At 40.4% G+C, this 19115-nt stretch overlaps 1 protein-coding gene and 1 long non-coding RNA gene across 11 annotated transcripts in view; one reads left to right on the plus strand and one right to left on the minus strand.

The window, feature by feature from the left end:
• Positions 1-19115, plus strand: part of LOC140606909 (uncharacterized) — a 183013-nt gene that overhangs the window by 44970 nt on the left and 118928 nt on the right. For all 4 annotated transcript variants that reach the window (XR_012009116.1, XR_012009117.1, XR_012009118.1 and 1 more), the window contains 2 exons: positions 12784-12940; positions 13941-14158. This is a non-coding gene — a long non-coding RNA (uncharacterized lncRNA). The remainder of the gene's footprint in view (positions 1-12783; positions 12941-13940; positions 14159-19115) is intronic.
• The window catches only part of KCNJ16 (potassium inwardly rectifying channel subfamily J member 16), a 203573-nt gene that overhangs the window by 16402 nt on the left and 168056 nt on the right, over positions 1-19115 (minus strand). For 2 of the 7 annotated variants that reach the window (XM_072780994.1, XM_072780995.1), the window contains exon 1: positions 9195-9430. The exons of the other annotated variants lie outside the window; for them this stretch is intronic. The gene's annotated coding sequence lies outside the window, so the exon portion shown is untranslated. Of the gene's footprint in view, positions 1-9194; positions 9431-19115 lie in introns of those variants that run through there. 7 annotated transcript variants of the gene reach the window in all.

Raw genomic sequence — 19115 nt, forward strand, 5'->3', positions numbered from 1 at the left:
TCTGTCTCTACTACAGTGTTATAAAAGCAGAATGAATCATCCTACCCTGAGTTGAAAGGTTTGATTCTATTATCTGTGAATGCCTATACAAACAGAGGTGACCCAAATTAGTAATCCTTCTCTTAGAAAGAAAAGTGATACTCTTCCCAGTATCTTTAGCATGATGGACACTAGGGAGTTTGGGGGGCAGGGGGCACATGGAGACACTTTTTCCTTAAACCTCATGGTAAGAAATTTAAACCTTCATTGTAAGAGACTGTATCATTTAGCTAAACTATACCAATGCCTGTAATGAGCTAGAAAAAATTGTGGAAATAACCTTTGAGTATTCTTCAATTCGATTAACATTCAACTATATCTGAGATATTGTGAAGACTATTACTGAGGATTATGAGGACTGTTACTGCCCTGCAGGAGCCTCCATCTTGCCAAGTGTACCACAGACATCCTGTCAATCTGCTGAAAATAGAGACATTTATGGTAAAATAATAACAAGGTGGCATGATGCTGGAGATCTAAAAGAAAGATGGTTGGGTTTGAGACCCTTCCAGCATCTAAGGTGCGAAGGTGTTTCCCCAGCATTACACTTTTGCAGTTAATTCTTGATTTTCTAGGCTAATGAAGGAAGATGTTGCTAAAGATAAGTCACAAGAGAAAAGCAATGAGAAATAGATTTGCATTTGGCTTGGAATAAATCATATGCTTTGGAAAGAATGCCCCATTTCTGTACTTTGCAGGCTATTAAAATGATTTTTTTCTGTTCCCTGAATTCAAGCTATCAGACAGGCAGGATGTAATCAAGGGGAACATTCTGGGCAGTTGAGCAAAAGGCAGTTTAGGAATTTTTATTTTTAATTTCTTGGGCTAATTCATCCAGCAGATAATCTGCCTATGGAAATTTAAGTGGTGCTTGGCTTGGACAAATAGATTTCCCACATTCAAATCAAACTTCATTCTGAGCCAAGAATGTACACAGCATAGCTATATGTAAGAAGGTTTTGAATGTATTTTGAAAATTCAACAATTTTTAGCTACTGATTTTATTAAAAATTATTCATACAATTGTAACTGTAGCCAACATGGCCTCCCTTTATTTGAGACTGATTGGAGGAGGGGATGGAAACGAATGCTTTCTCTGGTAATATAATTATCTTTTGCTTCAACTTCATAAAAATGCCACTTTGCACCCATGTCTGGTAGATAACATTTATGAAAAACTCATTCAACAGATGAGCTTTGGCAGTACTGCAGAAGTTTAAAATCTTAATGGAAAGAATATGCTATGAACTAAAATAGCTTTTTCCATTCATAGAGTTTAGGAGCAGAGGAAGAAATATTGGCTTTTTAACCGAGAAATGTAAACATCATTGGCATTTGAACTTCCAAATTTCATGTAACTTTCCAGTAGAGAGAGAGAGATTGGATGCCCTTGTTGAAAAAAAAATTACAAACAAGTCCTCAAAGACAGATTTTCAACAACTTTTGAACATGCCCATGCCAACTTCCATATCCACAAACATTTAAGAAAGGAAACATAATAGGCTGAGGGAATATTTGTCCTGTTAGTCATTCACATTTGTCTAAATGGCACTAAAATCTCGTGAAAACCAAAGACCTCACCCCTTCCTCCCCAGCACCACCAGCGCAGAACTTCCACTTGGTTCTTAGTACCAGGCTTGTCTTGGTAACACAATATCAAGCAAAACTGATCTCTACTTCCCCTCCCAGTAGTGCCATTCATGTCTTCTATCCTGGTCATTTGACTCAAAGAACATTCTTTGTATGGAAACAAGACATTGGGATTTGTGACCTTGCCCATCTGTAGGCATATTTCCCTAGTCTCTTTCCACAAGGAAATTTTACTCCTTGGGGAGTTCAAGAGAACAACACTAATAAAAATCTCAGCTATCTAAATAGTAATGGCCAAGAAGTCAAAAGGTACCACCAAGGAGCTCAGGGTGGTACAACCTTGAAGTTCCAGCCAATAGGCAATTTGCAATGCTCATCAAGGTTTCTCTATGTGCTCTTCACTTCTACCTTTAATGATATCCTTCCCTCAGTCCAGCTGGATCTTTTCTTTCAGAGTCTTAATGCTGTGTCACACTCCCTTGATCCTAACAGTAGTTCTGAAAAGCGAGTGCTATTATATCTTTATGTTTTGCAAAATAACAAGTTAAGGCTTAGAGAAATGAAGTCTTCCATTAAAGAAGTAGGTTTCAGCCCACATCTCATAACTAGATTATAAGTGGTACATCATAAAGGTTAGTGCCATGCTCTTGGATGTGCATGTTTTTTGTATATAAGACTCGAACCAGATCTTCTAGAATTAGGGAGAATGTGTACTATCTCTATGAGTCCAAACACCAGAGTTGCAGGGAAGTATTTCAGCATCTGTGGTTGTTTTCAAGCTTTCCTGAGATATATCTACCCACCCTACAGATAAGATCAGCCCTGATGTGACCGCCAGTATACACAAGCATAAATGATTATCAACCAGGGCAATCCCACTTAATCAAACCATTAAGAAGTGTCAGCAAGGAAAGAAGCCAAGGGAAATTCAGATCCAAGGTGGCGAGGGGAGGACTGGGGAATGCTGTCAATGAGAGCCTATTGGGCACTGCCTTTTCATAGAGAGGAATGTTTCCAATTGTGAGATTATACCACCAGTGGGTGGGCTTGAGGGAAGACTTGTTGGCTTTGGACACCCTTTGGAAAGAAGCCAGTGTTTGAACACAAAGGGAAAAACAATCCAGTGTGGATGATGTCACAGAGCATCCTGAGGAAAGCAGCAAGGATAACGCTTCCTACTGCTTGGATCCAAAGAACACAGACTTATTTTGGTATGAATTCCTTGTGCAGCCGGTAGCTTGACTCTCATAAGGGAATCAATCCTAATCATAAAGACTCAGAGCTGCAGAGGAGGGTGTGTGTGTCAGTCTGGTTCCCGATCTGTGAGTTAGAAAATCAACACCCCTACCTCCTCTCCACACATGCTCTAGATTGTTTATGAATCCCTCTAAGTAGGCAAAGGCCATTTCCACTGGGGAAGACAGACATGTCTCTCTTCAGGACACTCTCAAACTGTGATCGAATAATCTTCCTTCTCATATAACAATGGTGATTATTAGATATGGGCAGGTGGGTGTAGGGAAGAGGAGCCCACAACAGGAAAGGCTTTCTGTCAGTGGCAGCCCAATAACAATATAATGAAGAGAAACTCGTGCCATAACCAATGGCTGAGGAGAGTCTATTCATCAGATCAAATCAGAGATGAAAGAATATCTATCTATGCATTGTAAATATTTTTAAATTATCTGTGTATTTTGATATTTTAACATCCTAAGGACAAAAAGAACAAAACAACACAGCACAACATTCTGACTGGGGAGACACTGCCCCTCCTAGGGCTAGGGAATTCTTGGAGATAACAAAGGACTCAGCCTGGAACATGCTTCTGATATAAAAGCACCGTATCTCCTCCATCTGGCCCGTACACTCAAGGAGGCAATATTCTTCTGCCTTAGTCATCCTGGGGCCAGGTATCAAGCAGCTAAGGACCACTCCCATGGCCCAAAGCCCATCAAAATTATTTAAACTAACCAATCCTAAGCAATGGGTCCTGCCCTGCCTTGAGTCTTCCACACAAATCCCTAGAAAGGTCATGGCTTTCTAGTCCCTCGCCTCACTGCTGTCCTCTGCCTTCTGACCACCCTGGTGTCTTTCCCTTGTGCTCCTGTGCTGGGTCCTGTCCCTCTTGTTTTGAGGGCCCATGAGGATAATAAACTGTGTTTTCCTGAGCCTCGATGCTGTCTGCTTTTGTTTTGACCACACCTGACTGACCACCTCATAAAAGAATGCAAAACCATTTAAGGTTGGGATGGGAAGAAACACATTTCCATCTTCATGGCAAAAGAAACTCCACAAGGGGAAAGAATAGCTTGCCCATTACGGTCCAGAGTTTGTAGGTAGAAGTAGTACCTTCCACCATGAAGAGGTATCCTGTAACATTATAGATGAATGACAGCATGCTCTGAGTCTTCCAGTCTTTTTTTTTTTTTTTTAAGATTTTATTTATTCATTCATGAGAGACAGAGAGAAAGAGGCAGAGACACAGGCAGAGGGAGAAGCAGGCTCCCTGCAGGGAGCCCATTGCGGGACTCGATCCCAGGACCCCCGGAATCACAACCTGAGCCAAAGGCAGATGCTCAACCACTGAGCCACCCAGGTGCCCCTGAGTCTTCCAGTCTTGAGAGTGTTAGCCAAGACTGACCAAGCAGCTGGTGGTAAGGTGCAGTGGTCATAACTTCTTGCTCTCAGTATGTGGGCCTGGGAGGCTGAAAGGGACACCCCAAGTGGCTGTCAACACTTACTCAGGGAGAAGATAGCCGTACCTTTCTAAGTATCAAATCGGATAGATGTGGAGATATGTAATACAATGGCCAGACTCTTAACATCAAAGCTAAGGTTTAGGATTGCCACTGGAATGGGGCATTGGCTGTGCTTGGAGGAAGGCCCAGCTACACACTTGCAGAAGCACATAACTTCAGCTGAGCTGCTGGAGGACAGTAAAGAGAGAAAAGAACTACAGTTAATCAGCTTAACAGCCACCCAGTGAGAGGCCAAGGGACAATAAGGAAGAGAAAACACAGAAGTGGGGAATTGAAGAGAGGTGAGAACAAGCAGCAAAGTGAGACCCAGGCAGGCAAGCATTCCACATTGAAGAGGTATAGCCCAAGTGAGGGCTCTAGGCGTGGAGCTGAGTGGGCTTTAGGATCTGGGCTCCAGACTGAGAAAGGATACGGTTTGGATATAATCCTCAGCTTAGAAAGAAACACGTCTTAAGTGCCAGGCACTATATGTCCATGTATCTGTTTAATTTTCCTCCAAATTCTGACAATCAGTTATCAGCATCATCCCCTAAAGATGCAGAATTAAAGCTGAACTAGTCTGGTAGATCTATCCAGGTCACACAGAGAGTAAATACTTGCGAGGGGGGTGGGGGTGGGAAGACTACAGGAGATCCATCCCATTCCACAACTCAAGTTTTAAACCTTAATGAGAAGAGAAGCTGTTAGAATCAGGATGAAAGTGGGTCTCTGCACCTGATCTCAGGGGGGAAAAGAGAAAATTACAACTGGGCATGGGTTCAGAGCGGAGCTAACTGCAAGAGGCACTGGCTAAATCCCATAGGTGTGTTTTAGAACCACTTAGGTGCTCTATGGATTGATCCATCTCCAAACCGGGAACAGCGGGGCCCGCATGTAACGTCAGCACCATTAGCTCTAGGAATCTGAGTAATTCACAGCAGGGAAATTTAGGCAAATGATTAAGGCCAGCAGAGATGAGCACTAGGAAAGCTTAAATGAGCATAAAACCATATCTTTCCCAGAAAACCAAGGCAAAGATTCAACAAAAATCATTTTTCATCCACACAGAATTTCTAGTGAAAGTCATAGACGTTTGTTCAGTTGGAGACAATTCATATCTGAAGCGTAATGTTCCACTCTGGGTATCTTGCTCTTTAAGAGAACTGGCTACCATGGTAGAGAAGTGGAGCATAGGAAGAAGTAAAGAAGAAGAAAACATGAAGGAAAATATATACGTATGTGTTCAAAACCAACGTGTTGGATGAGTAACCACTATATCCCGTGTACTGTCAACTACTTGTGCTGAGATCATTACTTGACTCTGCTCCAAGTATTTCATAGGCTTGAATGCCAGGATGGGACATCTCTATCCATCTGGAGAGAAAAGTGTTTGCTGTGTGTGATGCCACGGAGGGTGGGGTCTAGGTGTGGGATGTACACGGAAGCTGAATTAATATCTACACCCAGAAGACTATTTTTATTGTTAGTATCTCTAATAATTGAGTGAAGATTAGGAGTCTCTATTCAGAATTTGGATGATCAGCTTGAAGAATATATAGACATTTCCTGAATTTGTTAGGAGGTTTCAACTACATAACTCTGAAGGTCTCTTTTGTTCACAAAGATTTAAGCTTTTTTTTTTTTTTTTTAAGATTTTATTTTTATTTTGAGAGAGAGAGAGAGGGAGAGAGAGAAGCAGAAGCAGGCTCTCCACTGAGCAGAGAGCCCGACGTGGCCCTCAATCCCAGGACTCTGAGATCATGACCTGAGCTGAAGACAGATGGTTCACTGACTGAGCCACTCAGGCGCCCCAGATTTAAGGATTTTTATACTATGTTTTATTCATTAACTAGTAAATAGCATCTACTCCAATTGTATGAGATGAAGAGTGGCGAGAGACTGCCCAAAAGGATTAAAAATAAAGCGTCAGACCTCATTTTCTCATTAAAGTAAAAAACACTTGAGTCTTCCAATTTTTTTTTTAATTCTTATGAGCCATACCGTTATGGCAATAGGTAAGATCATACTGACCCATGTTTCTTGTTCATTGCACTAACTTTTTAAATTTTAGCTGATCTGTCTTTATTTTCATTTTGTATTTCTCTGTACACCCTAAACTAAAAACAAACCAACAAACAAAAAAACCTCAGCCTGGATTGTGGATTTTTCTCAGCAAAAAAAATAGCGACAACCCAGGATAATGATTGAGAGGGAAGTTTATAAAGGCAGGAGATGCTTCTGGATCAGTTCATTCTTGTGATGCAGGGTGCCCTGAGTCCCATGGTGAGGCTGGGCAGACCATCTCTTGTAGGTGAACCAAATGCAGGGTTGTTTTTTGTTGTTGCTTTTTTTTTTTTTTTTTTTAAAGATTTTATTTATTTATGAGAGACAGAAAGAAAAAGAGAGAGAGAGAGGGGGAGAGACACAGGCAGAGGGAGAAGCAGGCTCCATGCAGGGAGCCTGATGTGGGACTCGATCCCGGGACGGGGATCACGCCCTGAGCTGAAAGCAGACACTCAACCACTGAGCCACCCAGGCGTCCCCAAATGCAGGTTTTGATGGTCTGGTCTTAGAAGGGCCTTTCCAGGTTCTTATCATGACCTATCATTCCAGATACATTATTTATATCATGAAAATAAAATAGCGCCTTTGCCTTAATCATTTAGATATGATTTTTGGAGTCAGACTGATTTCTCTTTGAATCTCATCTCTACTGTGTACCTAGCTAAATTCAGAGCAGTTATTTTACCTCTTTGATCCCCATCCCTTTTAAAAAGGGTAATTAAGAGAGTTAAATCAGATAGCATTGAACGAGTAGGTGTCCCATAAATGTCAGTAGTTTTCACGCAAAGCTTATCACTTGGACAAACCAGGAACTTTGCTTCAGCTGATTTGAAGCAGCCACCATGACCATGGGAGAGGCAGATGTTTTGATTGTAAGGGATTAAAATATGAAATGACCAATTTGCCTTTATTAAACTAGGTATACCCAAACGAATAACCCTGGCCTTCATTCTCTTGTTGACTTTCCTTACCTGCCATGCTGGCCCAAGATATCTTCCCTGACCTCTACCCTCCGCCCCCCCATGCCTCCTGCCAGCATCGCTGGCCTTCAGAGACTAGGCATCATCAGAGAGGGGAGGCCCAGGGCAGGAGTGTGGATGTCTGAAAGCTGCAAGTTCAACACCACGGGTCAGAAAACCAAGGCAGAAGCAGGTGAAGGCTGGTGTAAATGGTCAGAATTACCTTGGACAATGCAACAGTAGCCTACCTTCCTTATTACAAAATTGTAATTGGCAGGTGTTTTCTCCAGCCTGAGAACCAGAGGTACGTTCCTTGGAGTTAAGCCATTTGAGAGATTTCTCTGAGCTTAGCTATTAACCTTACTCTATCAAGTATACATCAGTTTGCCTCCTCTCTAACATGGAGCTGGTACCCATTGTCTCTCACTGTGTGTCAGGTGCCCTATCAAACGAGATTCAGTGATATCTAAGAGACAGACATTATTAAAGGCGTCTGAAAAGGTGGCAGAGGGAAGCTAAGCAACTTGGGAAGGTCGCACTTCTGATAAGCAGCCACTTTGGGCTGTAGCTGCAGGATTATGGGCTTTCAGAACCCCTGCGGATATTGCCCCTAGCTCCTTTGAATTTCTCAGAATTATGTCAAGGCTCATACCAAATAACCCAAGGGCCAGGGAAAGGGGCTTTTAAAAGAAAAGCTTAAAGGACACTTGGGTGGCTCAGTGGTTGAGCACCTTCCTTTGGCTCAGGTTGTGATCCCAGGGTCCTGGGATCAAGTTGCACATGAGGTTCTCTGCAAGGAGCCTGCTTCTCCCTCTGCCTGTGTCTCTGCCTCTCTCTCTGCATCTCTCATGAATAGATAAATAAAATCAAGAAAGAAAGAGAAAGGAAGAAAGAAAGAAAGAAAGAAAGAAAGAAAGAAAGAAAGAAAGAAAGAAAAGCTTAAGGAGTTTCGTCAGTAAGACATGTTTAGGTTTAAAGCCATGGCCATGCATCTCTGCGATCTTGGACATTTCCAGGTAGTTGAGCTGCATTAGCTCTGCCTCCGCTCCTTCCACTGGCGAAGTGGGAAGCTGAAGGCGTGGAACGCAGCAGCTGCTATTTACTCCCTAGCAACAGTCCAGATTGCAAATCGAAAGACAACAATGAGTAGAAGCAAACCTTTAAAAGTTAGGAAGCCCAGTGCTCTTACACCTCATCAGACTTCACGGTTTGAGGAGCTTATTATTTACCGGAGGTGCCTTTCAGCAGCTTTTTTCTAGTGAGACCTTCCTGTGTTTCCATCTATATTTTTAGGTGTAAGGACGCAACGAACGATGAATCAAAGACAGCGTGTCCTCACACACCGTTTCAAATTCTCAGTGCCACCTTGTTGGCACCTGGGAGCGGTGGAAGAGTGGCAGCGACCTACAGAAGAGGTGGTTTGACGAATGATTGTTCCCACGGGAGATTAAAGGCTCATCCTTTTCCACATTGTCCCCAGGTCAATAAGTAATGGTCCTCTGGCTATGTCATCATGCTTTTGATCTCTCTCTCTCTCTCTCTCTCTCTCTGAATGTTACTTCCCTTAACTGATCTATGAATGGCACTCATGTTCTTAATCTGTTTGGTGCACACCCCCACCCCCCCGGAGATTACACGAGAGAAAGAGAGACTCTTCCCAGCCATAGATGGTACAGCAATAAACAGCCAAAGGAAGCTCCATGAAGGTGCCAATTAGCAGGCATACACCCAAACAAGGAGCTCGAGATCAGGCAAGCAATTAGTTGAGGCTTGGATCACTCTGTAACCCACTAAATGGTCTTACCTTAGTTACAGATCATGAAGTTCAAAACCCTGAGTCCTTTTCATCTCCTTGCAGCACTGCTACTACACATCTCAGGCTCGTTTGTCTCTGCTCCTTCCTGCTCTCTCTGGAGCTGTCAGCACCTACCGCCATGGAGATGAGAAACCCCACAGGAGAATCTCGCTCTTCTTTGCCTTTTCCGGACACATTCACCAACACACAAAGGCCAGTGAGTTCTCAGCTTCACTCTAGTGAATCAACACTTTCTTTAACTGGTTCCCATGCCTACACGTAGTAGACAGTCTTGCCAATGGTGGCTTACAGAAAACAAGCATCGAGAAGAAATTAGCCTTCCTCCCTGCCCATCTACATCTTTGTCTTTCGATCAGATCTGGCTTCCCAGATCATAGAATGGACCCAGATTGCTCCTAACCTTCTTACTGTCCCAGAAGGCTGGATTTTCTCTAACCAACACCTCCAGGACTCATACAGCCTCTTCCAAGTGTGTTCTTCGTAGGTGCTATCTTGTTGCCGTAAAGATTTTTCTGTGTAAACACACGCCCAATGTAATCCTAAACCTAAGGCAAACCACTTCTTGCCCAACATGATCTCATTCGGGTTCCAAAGAAATGTGTGCCCCTAGATGACCACTAACAACCTCAGTAATGCTTCCAAGGACAAAGCTTACATCTCTTTCTGAGAAACCGGTTTTGTTTTCTGGCTTGTTTGCTTGCTTCCTCTAAGTCAAGGATAAAGGAGGGAATACGTTTCTTCCTATTGCCTATTTTCACCTATTGAAAAGTCTTATAATTTGCAATGAACTAGTCATGAAAATGTGGACATTTTTAAGAAATTGCCGAATGTACCAAGATAGTAAATGGTGCCATTTACGAGATGATGGAGCTGGGAGGGAAGGGATTTTGAAGTTGAGGTATTCTTATGCTAACTGGGTATCCTCTCTGGCAACTAAATGAAAATGTCAGGTGGATGATACATTACTCTGGAACTGAGGGAGAGGTCCAGAATTAGAAGTTATCAGTACATATGCAGTATTTAAAGCCACGAATGTGAGTGAGACCAGACAGGCAGTAAGAATAGTTAGAAAAGAATGGGATTCTAGTGCTCAAGCTCTGGGGGCAACCCTGTCTGAGGTTGGGAAGATGAGGGAGGTCCTACAAAAGGAATCTAGAAGGTGAGCTGTTTGAATTAGAAAGGAAAGCTCGAGATGTGGTACGAAATGAAACAAGTGCGATAGGAAAAAGGGAGTTATCTGTGTCACAGATTAATGATGGGTCAGGGTAAGAACTAAGAGTTGACCCTTGGTTGTGGCAATGTGATGTCATTGGTGACTGATGGAAGATGCCTCAATAGCGTTCTGGAGTCAGATGCTTGATGAGACTAGAAGCAAGTGGGAACAGGGTGAGAGGGAGTGGAGACTGTCTGTAGGGAGCTCTGCTCTCAAATGTTGTAGAAAAAAATGCTGGATGGATGGGAAAGGATATAGGCAGCGGCAAGGATTTATTTTTCAGGGAGAGGGTTTTTGCTTTCTTTGATTTTAACATGGCAGATGTTCTCATTTGTCGTATAAGATATTGCCAACTTTTTGATTTTTTAATAAAGTGAATGTCCTACAATTAGCCCTGTGTGTCATTTCCATTGCAAATAGTATTTTGGGGAAACTTGAAGAAGGTGTTCTGTTTGATCTCATGGTTTCCTTTCAAAATCATAGGGAGAGAATGGAATACTATTATTGGGTCAACAACTGGACCTGCTTTTTGCAGGATATATTACTAGCCACGAATTTCAACTAACTGGGTGAAAAGTGAATAATCAACTGTTTTCTTTCAATATTTTTCCTCTTTTTTCTCCTACATTATGTAAAATACTTCGCTTAATTTCATCTTAAGTAAAACTGTTTTTATAATGGTGTAAAATGATATAAATAAACCATAGGAAATATAAAACCCACATTAATAACTTTTCAGTAAACATTAATCAAAATAATCCTAACATTGATCTACAACTTAATCATGGCGTTATCCTAAACTACTGGTTCACCTAGAACATGCTTGGTATATAGTTAAGGCTTAATGCTTCTTTCTTAAAAAAAAAAAATTAAAACATTATTTTAAGAAGATATGGTATGTACACACACACTATGGAATATTACCCATAAAAAAGAATGCAGTCTTGCCATTTGCAATGATATGGGTGGAGCTTGAGAGTATATTGCTAAGTGAAAAAGTCAGTCACTGAAAGAGAAATACCACATGATTTCACTCATATGTGGAATTTAAGAAACAAAACAAATGAACAAAGAGGGGGGAAAAGAGAGAGGCAAGCCAAGAAACAGCCTCTTAACTATAGAGAACAGACTGTGGGTTACCAGAGGGGAAGAGGGTGAGGGGATGGGTGAAATAGGTAAGGGGGATTAAAAAGGGCACTTGTGATGATCACTGAGTATTGTATGCAGTTGAATCATTATATTGTACACCTGAAGCTAATATTAATTATATGTTAACTAACTGGAATTTAAATAAAAACTTTAAAAGAATGAGTAGATGAGTAATAAGAAATCTGCTATTATAACCATTTTCTGTAAGAGTCACACTTATTTTAAGACTAAATTATGAATCTGTGTCCTTTATAAACCATTCAGACTTCTGAGAAGAGAGAATAAAATATGAGACATATAAATTGAGTCTACATAATCTGACAGACTGATATGCTAATAATGATAGATTTAATGCATATAGTTTTTATATAACTTTTATAGTACTACTGAGGAGGTGCATAAAATGTCCTCATCAGAGTCACTTTAAATATGCAAAATATCCTAGGTCTGGGTTTCTCAGCCTTGACATTTGAGCCAGGTAATTCTTTGTATGGGAGGATGTTCTGTGCCTACAGGGTACTTAGCAATATCCTTAAACTTTGTCCACTAGATGACAATGTGACTCAACCCCCTGTGTGACAGTCAAAAATGTGTCCAGATGTCCCTTAGGGGGGAAAAAAATCAACTCCGGGTTAAGAATAACTGTTCTAGACTCAAAGAACTGAGTACATGAGTTTTGTTTTTAGTTAAAGGAATCTGTAACAGAATATGGACTCAAAACACATGTGAATGTAATCTCTTTCACAAAATATAATAAATGTGAATTCCTTAAGGAGAAGGTACATACATAAAATGTGTATAAAAGGATGCAGTGTTTTTAACATTGACTTTGAGCATCGCAAAGCTTGGGAAAAGGTATGTTCATAAGAAGAAAGGTAGACTTCACGTGAATGGGTAGGGTAAAACACGTTTCCATGGAAGGATGAGTGCTAACTTGGTTTTCAGAGAATCATATTAAGATTGGCTCAATTTCTTATCTTTACAATAAGAGGCAACATCCCGATTAAGAGCTGAGATTTGTAACACTGTTGATTAGAAACTGTCTCCAGCTACTTTATTAGGCACACTGTGTCTCAACGCTCTCATCTATTTAAAAAAAAGATAATAAAAATACCTATTTTGTGTAGCTCTCAGCAGGTGTAAATGAATTAATATTTGTGAGGCACTTAAAAAATATCAGGCAATAATATTTGCTGCCTCTGTGTTGTTACATAGGAGTCTGATTGGGAGACTATGAAGAGAGATGAATGCGGGTTGGTGGATGAGAGTTTCTGGTTGGCCAAAAGGTTTCCGGTTGGCGAAAAGTCAAACAAAACATAGAAAACATTGGAAGGAATCTGCAAGGCTGAAGGGATGGGCAGAGTCCTTTGAGGTAAGCTTAAAGATATGCAAAGGAAAGGCATTGGTCTAGGAGAAAATCCCTACAAACTATTCTTATGATAATCTATGTGATAATCTAACTGACTAATTCAGTAAAGTCATTTGAGATAGGGAAAAAATAGTCTGACTCCCATGTGGTACAGTATAGTAGGTACTATGTAGTAGGTAAGGGACAAAATTACTTATTTTAACCTGGTTTTCCATACCTAGTGAACAATTGTATGTTGTTTTCTACAGCCTCAGCCTCTGCTGAAACCTTGCCCTCAGAGACCCAAATAACCTTCACAGGTGCCATTTTTGCTGGCCTGAGGGCTATCTGCTATTCTAACCCCAGGCTACCATAGGGACAGAGAAAGTGCTTGAAATCCTTGCTACTAAACAGTGTGTTTCTCTCCCACTACTTTTGACAGCTCTTCCAACACATATGATACTAAAATTATTTGAAATTCATTGACTCATTTTCTTCTCTTTGGCCAAACTGTGCCAAAGTAGAGTATCCTAGTAGACTTTTGAAATCAGAAATAAATCAGTGTAAGCTGGTTAGCATGTATTTCCTCCCAAATTAGTGATAATTACTTAATTTTAAAACTGAACATGAGATTTACTAAGGTTTCTGTTTTGGGTTGTTCTTTTGTTCTGAATTTGAAGGAGTTATTTTTCCAGCTGGTTTTTGTGTCAGTCACAAAACAAGTGTTACCAAGCAAAGACCCCCTAAGAACTGCCAAAAATGTCTGAGTCAAGTACTGTCAGAGGAGGATTCAACTCAAAATATGAATCCTCAAGAGGGCATTAATACAATATGATTAATACAGAAATCATTGCTTGAGTCTTTCTACCAGATTCCCTCACGTTGGCCCTCAGGCTCTGTTTGAGCATTGTTTTTGACAAGGACCTCTGAACCCTCATGTATTCTATTCCTGTTTTATGATGAATCAACGCTACCAATGAGGAAGTTCTTCCTTAAACTCAGATCAAAATGTGTCTCCCCATAGGTTTCATAAGGCTTTTCGGTCCTCATGCTATACCTCTGAAAATCGAGTCTTGTACTACTTCCAACAGCAAGTTCTTCAGACAATGTAAGATAAGAATCTTCTAGTTGCTTCTTTCTAACTCAATCTTCACTTCTTCCACGAAAAAATCTTCAAAGACTTCAAATCATTCCTCATCTGCATAGTGCTTATTTAATTTGTCACTCTTGAAAGCGTAAAAGGTAGGAACAAATTGCAAAATGACAAGTGACTAAGAAAATAGATGTCAACCAGGACTGCTAGGACATTTAGTCAACATAAGGATAAGCAATGATGTGCTGGCAAATTTTAACAAGGCCTTCAAGGGGTTGGTGGGCGAGGGGTGGGGGGGGTGGGGGGGGTGGGGAGGGGACTGCCTGATAGAGTTTGCCAATTTCTGTCTGTAGTGTAAATACTCCAACCATGACTGATTTCAAATTACCAATTTGACATCTCAGAACGCGAATTTGGTAAGAGGTGGACACCACTGGATCTCCTGAGCTGATCTGAGCTGCTCATGCAGGACACTGTACAATAAATCAGCCAGGTTTTAGTATTTGCTCAATGTCCTGCTTGTTCTCCTTTGAAGGTCTCTTTTAACATGTGATATATTTTAATTCATAATTACTGAGGTGATGTTTGACCAGCCTCAGATTCCACTTGAAAAAAATTCTACTTCAAAGGTCCAGTTCCATCAAAATTCAATGTCAAAGCATCTATCAAGGGGAGAATATATCTTGTCAGAGACAAACCCTCTAGCTTCTGCTATTTGAGTCAGAAAAGGAAAATTGGCACTTGCACTGTAAATAAAATAGTCCTGTACATAAAATCAACTGCAAAATTGATTATTATTAAATTAGATAGACCACTAAGCAATTATTATATACCCTAAGCCTAATTAGATGTACCACTAAGTTGTGTGTGTGTGTGTGTGTGTGTGTGTATGTGTGTGTGGTTTTGTTATGGAATGGAAAAGACACTGGAACTAAAACTGCTGGCTTGTTAAAAGGGATACTGTAAAACATGATTTAAAGTTTTAAATGTTTACATTAATTCAGTAAGCATGTATCAATTCCTTATCACACATTAAGGAAACTAGAAATATTTGACTTAAAACTCAACAATGAGGGGCGCCTGGGTGGCTCAGTCATTTGAGCATCTGACTCTTGACTTCGGCTCAGGTCATGATCTCAGGGTCCTGAGACCCAGGCCTCTGTGCTGGGTATGGAGCCTGCTTAAGATTCTCTCTCTCCCTTGACCCTTCCCTCTATCTAAAAAAAAAAAAAAAAAAAACAATCATCACAGTGAATAAATTTGTTTTCATGTTTAGGCTTTTTCACTCTTGGATAGGCTCCTGCTTTCTTAAAAGCCATGGATGTGTTTGTTTTTGTTCTTTAGTGAATCCACTCTGCAGTAGTTAGTCGTGAGTCACATTTCCCCAAGGGTGTAATTTACACCCTTACTCTATTTATACTGAATGCAACTGGTTGAGACAAACTATGTTAGCACTGAATAAGCATTAGCAGGAAAAATAAAAATGCTTATTTGGCTTAATCAGGAGATCTAGGATGGCAAGGAGTATGAGAAAGATCGAGCTGGAGTGGTGAGCAGTACCTAGTAAGTCAGGTTAAAGAATGTTGATTATGCTAAGGAAGAATTAAAGGTCTTTTGATCAAGGGAGTAAGCCAATCTGATTAGCATTTCGGAGGAGATATTCTGGCTGTGGTGGTGGGAATGGATTGGCTAGACAACTGATAGGGAGGGCAGTAAGAAAGATATTGCATAACCCTGGGGAATAAAGCAAAAGGAGCAGATTGGAGAGATCCTTGGGAGTCTGAATCTACAATAATCAGAAATCCGTTGGTAGGGAGACCGAAGGGAAAGGAGGAACCCCAGAGTGGAAGAATGGGGAACAGTCAGGGAAGAGTCAAAGGAAAGAATGCATGCAGCTGAGATCAAGCCTATAGCTTGGGTCGCAACAGGTTTGTGATTTTATTCCCTGGTTAAGTAAAGGGAAGATGGGGAGAGGAGATAGAATTAGAGATTTAAAGAGAATGGAAAACATTTGAAATAGCCACTGTAGGGAAGCTGCAAACCATGTGATGTGGAGCTGTACTGAGGGCCCGTTTCTTAGTGACATTTCATCAAGAATCTACTAACATGCATAATATTGTGAAAAAGTGTTCCAGATGCTCCCAATGGGTCATCCCACTTCCCTGTAATGACTTGTTCCTCTAATTTCTAATGAAACCCACCAAACATAGCAAATGCTTTGTGATTGAAGAATTTTAACAAGGTAACTCATTCCATTCTTTGTTTCCAGATTGACCACTAACTGGCTTTTGTGACAAAAAATAGTGAAATTCCCACAAGTATTTGCTCTGAAAACATTTGCTGGAGACCCCCCACCTGCCCTCCAAACAAATCCCGGACATCAGCCAGGAGACAGGAGTACAGAGACAATGCAATCCTTGCTGTCCTTGCGAGGAACTCCGAAATTTAGTCAAGGAACAAACCCCAGTGAAGTCATGTCTCGTTTGGGATTAAATGGCTAACTCTGATTCTGCAATCGTATTAAGAAAAATGCACATAAAATGCCCAGGAATTTTTCCTTTGTTTGATTCAGAAATTAAACGTGCACACGTCATGTCTGCAAAATGAACATTTCACCATGTCAGACGCTTTCTTTGACTGTGATAGGATGTTAAAGAGGAAGAGAACGTGTTACCTCCTTTGGCTAGCTGTGCCATGTGTCTTGCTGCATCTTTGGAGTTACATATTTTAAATGAAGTTTTGTCTACACTCTAAAAAGCAAAGTTTATATCCAAAAATCTTAGCTAATTTACTAGCTATAACCTGCTCAACCAAGAGAGGCCATTGTGAATGCAAAGGTCAAAGCATCCTTGATTGCCTCATGCCAAGTCAGCCCAGCTCTGAGAGGCTTGGTTTTTAATACAACAGAAAGTGTACATCATGAAGACATGATGTGATGAATTATAAAGACAACTGCCTTCATTCTCCATATGACGTTATGCATATATTGTCTTGTAACAGTGCTTATCTGATACCTAATACAATTAGAAAAATATTGTGTTGGGACTCCTGGGTGGCTTAGTCAATTAAGTGTCCAACTCTTGATTTCAGATCAGGTCATGATCTCAGGGTCCTGGGATGGAGCCCCACTCTGGGGGAAGTCTGCTTGTCTCCTTCTCCTTTTACTCTTCCTCCATCTCAGTCTCTCTCTCTCTCTCTCTCTCTCCCTTTCTCTATCCCTCTCTCTCTAAGATAAATAAACAAATCTAAAAAAAAAAAAACCTGTTCTGCATTGTCACATGAAATAAAAAGATTGTTCATTGGAAATATGAACATCTATTTTGATAGAATAATACTAACTATCACTTATTAAATACATACTACCTATTGGGATTTTTGTGACTGTTTTACAGAAATTCTATTTTAATTCTTAAGCAACCTATATGGTAGGTACCAGAGTCATTAGCAATTTTTAAATAAACCAACTGAGCCTTAAGTATGTTAAAAGACTCTCCTCAAAGTGACATGATAAATGAAATTTATTGGCAGGATTAGAGTTGAAATTTTGTAATATCAGACCACACATTTCAGTTAATCAAGGCAAAATCAACCTCAAAAACAGAGCCAATGTGAACCAGCCACAGGGGGTATCGATTACACCTGAGTAGTTCCACAAAGAAAACAACCACACAACCCAGACTGTATGCAAGAGACTCACAAGCAGTGAGACAATTGCTGTAATGACTTGGAAGTAAGATTGAGTAATACAAATGCCAAATCATCACAGATCTGAGCTAGGTTGAAGGAATCTTGACCCAAGTGTGAACCAATTCTAATAATTTTTCTGGCTTTCAGAATTATTGGCACTATACTTAATATCCAGTGGCCCTAAATGATTTTCTGAACTTGGGCATAGCTCATCTTGACATTGAAAGGTTTCTATATAGAAATTATAATAAACATTGTAGAAATAAAGACTACTCAAATGAGAATCAAGCAGGGGGTACCATTTAGAATTTACTATAGCAAGGGAGTCAGCCATCTCACTTGCGTTTGGCAGAGACTCAAAGAGAGACAAGAGAGCAGAGAAGCTTTATAGTGAAAATGGGCAAGTTAAAGGTATGACCAGAGGATTCCGACATGGGAACCTAAAATCAGATTAATTGGAAGCAGGACATTCTTTGTGATTGGTTTGGAAAGCATGTTTTGTTTTCTCTGATTTGGATTTCAGTCAGAAGCAGGGGGAAAGATTGAGACATTGGAAGTCAATGACCAAGTCTTGACCATCTGGGGCTCACTGCTCCAAAGACTGTGGTTTGTCGCCTAGCTATTTGTTTTAAAGGTTATGGGTCAGAGTTGTATTGTCATACATGGTCTTGGCCATCATCCATTTGCTTATCCAGCCTCCCAAAGCAAACACCACAATATGGTGGCAAATGAAATGTGGGACAGCTACTTTAACAAAAATATGCTTCTTAAAACTATAGCCTCCACATCAATACTTGTAGATTGGATCATTTGGGATTAAAACCCCAGAATAAAGTATTCAAACTCTCCATCACAGGACTAAAAAAAAAAAAAAAAAAAAAAAAAATTATGCATTTAATCATTCTTTTTTTTTTTTAATTTTTTTAAAGCACAGCTTGGCTTTCTTAGAAATCTATCTATTAGCTAAATATTAAAGCTGGATTGATTAATTATAATTGAATCTCCCCAATCTTAATGAAAACTATTATAACAAATGCTTAATGATGATGGTTTTTCTGTGGAGAAATTGCATCATCTTGCAGTAAAGGATCTTGAGAACAACAACTCCTGCCATCTATCAGGACTGGTGAACTCTCACATGTTGGGTGCATCATGTTCCTAGACACATGGCATTTTGTCCACTTTGCGTTCACTTTAAAATGTGACTCTATTTTAACAGTCCAAAGTTATTTTAAATCTGGGTGGTACAGGGGGGAGCCAGGGCATAATAAATCTCAGCCTTTTTAAATCTACCAAATCAAATTTGTCTTAGCCACAAATAAAGTAAGGTAGACATACTTTCCCATCTTCCCCACCTTTTCTGCTGGCTCTATTTCTGTGGCTTCTCTCAATGTTGGCAAATAAAGCGCACTGGATGGG

Source organism: Canis lupus, chromosome 16, assembly GCF_048164855.1.
Source record: "Canis lupus baileyi chromosome 16, mCanLup2.hap1, whole genome shotgun sequence".
NCBI lineage: Eukaryota > Metazoa > Chordata > Mammalia > Carnivora > Canidae > Canis > Canis lupus.